This window comes from Pinus tabuliformis, chromosome 9, assembly GCF_031772625.1.
Source record: "Pinus tabuliformis cultivar Carrire ecotype Pingquan chromosome 9, CPIR1, whole genome shotgun sequence".
Lineage (NCBI taxonomy): Eukaryota > Viridiplantae > Streptophyta > Pinopsida > Pinales > Pinaceae > Pinus > Pinus tabuliformis.
The window spans coordinates 1,980,494,429-1,980,500,803 of record NC_142307.1 but is presented as its reverse complement, the minus strand read 5'-3'; positions in this window follow the sequence as shown (position 1 = coordinate 1,980,500,803).

Below are 6,375 nucleotides of genomic sequence, written 5' to 3'. Positions count from 1 at the left end.
AGGCGCCCTATACTAAACCTTGGGCCTTGGTTTCCTTAGAACACCATGACCACCAAATTTCCTGCATATCGGTGAAATTACACTGTAGCACATGAACCAACCATCGCAAACCTATGATTTCCGATTTCCGGAGTGATGTCAGCTCATGCCATATGACGTCTTCTCACCAGTGACATGTGTCACCCAGATATGGCCTCATAGGCCATTCAAAAACACTAAAAGAACCTTCCACGTGTCCCTTCACACCGTGATGTCATGCTGACGTAACGACCACGTGTCCCTTAACGGAACCAATAATATCCTGCCACTTGTCCTTCAGAGCTCCTTCGATGCTTCCATCTGTCCTTATCGGAGCAAACCAGACACCTCTGTGTGTCCTCTCGGAGGAGAGAGAAAGGGTCTCTCCCTTCTTGGTTTTGTAGTGATTTTCTTTGTAAAAACATTTTCGGCTCTCAATCAACATTCGCTTATCAATGAATTCCAATGGCTGTGACATATGAAACCATCAATCACCGATCTTTAATGCATCATTGTGCACCGATACGTAACGTGTGTGCTGGTACACCTCTGCGCAGACTGTCGGAACCTCCGATACGCGATATCGCAAATCACATATCACAAATTGTTGTTGTGCTACACCACTGGGAACCTCCGATTGCCGATTGGGATTTCCCGGGACCTCCGATTGGACACGTGTCACACAAAAACTGTAATTTCTCTTTTGAAGAGGTAGAACTTCAACTGGATCTAACTTTCAAACCACAAGTCCATTTTTGGACTTCCGCATACTGTTGGAAAGCTCTTCAAGAGAAATTTCCAATGAAAGGAGTTTGATTAGCCATTGAGTCCATGTGCTTCCTCACAAAGTGATTCCAAGGTCACTACCTACCTTCTGCTCCTTGAATCTCTATACAACTGGGAAACACACCCACAATGTGTTCTTAGCATGAGGCTTGCAACAACCACTGACATCCTTCCTGGTCCATCACTGTAATCATCATTTTATTGCTTCTCCAATAAGCCTGCTACTATGATGATTTTCTACATGAAGCCCTTAGCTACCATGGGATTCCATTTTGACCAACACAGTAGCCATCATCTTATGACTTTTCAATAAGCCTGCTACTATGATGATTCTCTACAGAACTATGCAGTAACCATGGGATTTATCCTTGGCCATCATTATCAACATCATCTATGACAAGTATCCATGCTAGGCTGGTTTGACATCAATGCCAACACTCCTGCCAATAATTAGGCAATGCCAACTTCCCAACACATCTCCCCAGCATGTTTGTTGACATCAATTCCAACATACTTGCATACATCTTAACTAGACCACTGACCATCCACACAATGCCAAATGTCCAACAAGTAACACCGAACAGAAGTGGCACAAAACTGTGGGAGCATACTACCAAACTATGAGAGAATAATAGCAAACTGTGAGAACGCCAAACTGTGGGAGCATCACTCGAACTGTGGTTATACCGAAATCATCTAAACTCATCCCTGTAATGCCACTGAAACTCTGAAATGCCTTGTCTAAACTTCTGTCATGAGATCACCAAAACTTTACTTGAAATGCGAGCTAATGAGTTGGTATAATGCGAAGATCAAAAGATTGTATATATAGTGGTATGTCCATCCTAAATGAGCTAACATGAATCATGAAGAGATGTGTCTTTTTTGTAGGCCAACATGAGTTCATTTGATGGCTATTCCTTTGAGGCCGACTTGAAGGAGACTTTGATGGAGGAGTCTTTGACCAATACACAAATTTACTTTGACAATAACCTAAATCCTAGAATGAAGGCTTGACCTAAGAAAAATGACCCAAGCATGAAACCCATGCCTTAATAATTCAATTTCAATAATAATAAAATTATTTTTGCTTTTCTTCTAACAAATATATTACATTTTGACTTCAAGGACAATTATGAAGACCGAACCTAGTTACGTTTACCAACACTCCCTCTTAACTAGGGAGGTATACATATTTACATATAACCAAAGAGGTACATGGAAGATCTCAAACCACATCATCTATGAAGAAGTTTAGGCACCACAATGCCATGGACTAGATTCCTTTCCAGGGAAATCTATCCATTGGTCTCTCAACAATTTAGGCACCGCAATGCCACATACTAGATTCTTGACCATGGAAATCTATCCATTGGTCTCTCAACAATTTAGGCACCGCAATGACAAGAACTAGATTTCTGACCATGGATATCTATCTGGGTGGGACTAAGATGGACTTAAGCTTTCAGCCTCTCTAGGTACCATCAGGCTTACTGGCTAACCATCAACCCAGGGATCCAGGTGTGTATCCAAAATTAGAGCTCGAAAACCAATGACACCTTTCTAACTTCGGGACCTATACATGAACACAAAGTGTCGGCCAAATGTTCTTCCAGGCAATTATTCACTCACAAAGCCTCAACACCCCTTGATCTGGCAAATCAAGGACAAAAAATCTCTCCCGATCAAACTGATCAGTAACCAACATGTTATCAAAACAATGTAACATCAATAATATACTTTCACATATTCATAAACAAACACAAACCTTCAGAGTATTTCAGACAACCGATGTTTCTTCTCAACACAATAGGACTATCAATTGAATATTTGACAAAATATTGCTTAATCATACACTTTCCTTTCCTACTTCACATGTAGCAACATATCCTTCAAAATTCATTCTCTAATCAAAACTATGCTCTCCCTCTCAACCAAGGAGATTTCCTTTATCTAGGTTCCCTCTTAACTCAGGGAGATTTCTTCTATCTAGGCTCTCTCTTAACTCAGGGAGATCAACTTCTTCTTTTTGTCATTGGAGAATCTTTCGTGGCTTTCAACCATCTTAAAATTATCATTACTATCACTATTCACACCATGCTTATCACATCAACGAACATCTTCACCATCTTGAAGATTGTGTACCTGCACAACTTAGATAGCAAGTACAACCAAATTGATAGAAGCATGAAGTTAGCCATATCAAAATACTTTAATAACGGAAGCATTTACAAACATAATCAGCAACAGACTATACTTCAATACTTCAAATTCTTGCATAGGTTTTTGTTACAAACCTTAAATCTCATCAACTCATCAGGATATCAAATTCATTATATCTAGGGTTTCAATATTCTTTCAATGACTTGACAAGTTCTCTCATATAGAAAATCCTAGAAACAAATCAGATCAATGAATCTAACAACTTTCAGAATTCATATGTTAGACTCCTCACTAAGATTTCATACAAATCCTAGATTTTATACATGAGCTTCAACAATCAAAACCAATCACATCATTAGTAGCATCTACTAGGGTTTGATGTAAACCCTAGATTTCTTAACTCCACAATCTCAACAATAGATTCTAGATTTCCATATCACACATACTAGAGAATTTAACTACTACTATGGTTTAGTTGCAAAACCCTAGATTTACTAGACAACATCATCCAAAACATCAAACTTTGACTAGAGCTTGTTTCCAAACCCTATGACTCATGACCGTTAACACTTAGGTCAACACATATATCTAGAAATTCATTAGCATATCATAAGCACATCATATGTCAGGCAATATTAATATGTTAGAGATATACCGACCTAGAACAGGCTAGGGTTTCAACCAAATGAACACATACCTAGGGTTTCATTCCTAGGACTCTAAATAAATAACAAGGGTTTTTCTTATAGACCCAACCAAACCCTAAAGATCAAGGGTTCCAAAATTTCAAAGGTTCAGGATTTCAGACAACATCATTTAAACCCTAACAAGTTAGGTTTTCATGATCATAACAAAATCCCAAACATGACATCATCAACAAAAACTTCAAATATCATTTCCCAATAACCCTAAATAGTTTTAGGGCTTCAAACATTGACACTATCATACCCTTAGGTTAGGGTTTTCCAGAGAACCTATCTAGGGTTCTATAAGAACAATTAAGGATGTAAGGAGGGTAGATTTATCAAGTGATGAATCACCCAAAACAAGAATCTTCATGATTCAAGAGAGCTAGACATAACGATGTTAGTAATACAAATTTCAAAATAAGATGAAGATAGTTTTACAAGACGTATGGTCTAAGACATACTTGGATAAAAACCTTGTAGGAATTCCTTGAAGTGTAAACCATGGTCTTCTATATCTGTAATACATAATTTCAAGCAAAACATGTGATACCATGAACATGATTTAATTTCTTAAGTTAGATCTCCTACATAACCATGGAGGATGGTATCCTATAAAAGTTATTCCTTCTTTCAATCAAGGACTTCTACTTGACATCCTAGATTACTTGTAATCCCTAGAGGATAAGAATGCATGTTGCAATATTTATCCTAGAATAGCCATAAACAAGGATCATCGAAAAGTTAAAATATTATGTTATACGTACCTTGTGATTACATACCTATAATAACTTATTAGACTTTCATGTGCATTTTGAAAATACTTACTTGAACTTCCTTAAGGTTGAATTATAACAGACTTCGAATTCTTCAGTTATGTGGAGATGGCCTTGTCCTTGGTCTTGTAGTATCCCTTATCATATTTCTTGTAGACATAGATCTCCACAGGTGACATAATCGAGTTCCTTTCCCTTGACAAGTTGTGGATCGAATGTACTTCTTGATTGAACTCATAGACATGTCTTGACATGATCTTTAGTACTTAGTGATTCAACATATTCTTGAGCCCAAATATTGAAATCTATATGACTGAGACTTTGATAGGTACCATTGTAGCGATACTTATTCACTGTGATGGGCATCAAAACTATGATAGGAATCACTGTAACAACATTGAATCTTGTAATACTAAAGTTAGTTTACTGATGATAGCACCGAAGTTATTTTTGTGATTTTTCTTCACAAGATCATATCACTTCAATGGCACCAAGTCCAAGTTCTTTGTTATTGTGGAGGTATCGAAACCTTTCCTTTCTGTGGTTTCACTAAATTGAAGAGATCATCAACCATTCCGAACTCCTCCATTGTAACAATATTTAAATGTATTAATAGCACCGAGTTGAGGTCACGAGGTCATAATACTATGTAAGCATTGAGACTGTGTTCATATGGTGATTGAGACCCTTCTTCTTCTGCCTGTGATAGTACCAAGACCTTCTAACTTAATCTTTAATACAAATTCACCCAAGTGATCTTCAAATTTCCTTTTGACCATAGCTTTGATACCATGTTAGAGAAATCCAAGGAGATGGCAATTAAACGATTTCTCTTATTATGACATTAACTTGTGATGTTTTCATAATTAGTATTAGATATTTTAATTATATTTTCTTATCATCAATATTAATTCCAAGCAACAAATAGAAGAGAATACAAGATGTAGGCATGATGCCTGGGAAAAACCCCTCTCTAGCTGAAAACCTAGTCAAAATTCTCCCTTAAGTAGATTCAAGATGAGACGACCAAGACCCTTACAACTTAGACTCGAGACTCCTCCATCAGGTCATTCTCATTTCACTGTGTTTGCATACTATGATCCATGTCACTGTGTTAACTCTGATTTCTTGTCACTTTGTTGCACCGAGACTTCACCACTGACATTATATAGAGACCTCACTGTGATAACACCGAACTAAAGTGGCAACGAACTATGGGAGTATACTACGGAAATATAAGAGCATAATAGAAAATTGTGAGAGCACTAAACTGTGGGTGCATCATTTGAACTGTGGTTATACCAAAATCATCTAAACTCATCCCTGTAATGCCATCGAAACTCACCAAAATTTTCCACAGAGATCACCGAAACTTTCTATGAAATGCGAGCTACTGAGTTAGTATAATGCGAAGATCACGGGCTTGTATATATAGTGGTATGTCCATCCTAAATGAGCTGACATGAATCATGAAGATATGTGTCTTTGTTGTAGGCCGACATGAGTTCATTTGATGACTATTCCTTTGAGGCCAACTTGAAGGAGTCTTTGAGGAGGCTGACTTGATGATGATCAAGGAGACTTTGATGGAGGAGTCTTTGACCAATAAACAAATTGACTTTGACAATAACCTAAAGCCTACAATGGAGGCTTGACCTAAGACAAATGACCCAAGCATGAAACCCATGCTTTAATAAGTCAATTTCAATAATAATAAATTATTTTTGCTTTTCTTTTGACAAATATATTACATTTTTACTTCAAGTACAATTATGAAGATCAAACCTAGTGACATTTTCCAACACCTTTGTGGGTTGTGAGACAATTTCAACAAGAATATGGAAAAAATATGAACAAACCACAATGATTAAGGCTTCAATTCTCAGATTCTTAATGTAATTCGATTGAGAAAGTACAAACTTTTAAACATAAACAACACACAAGAA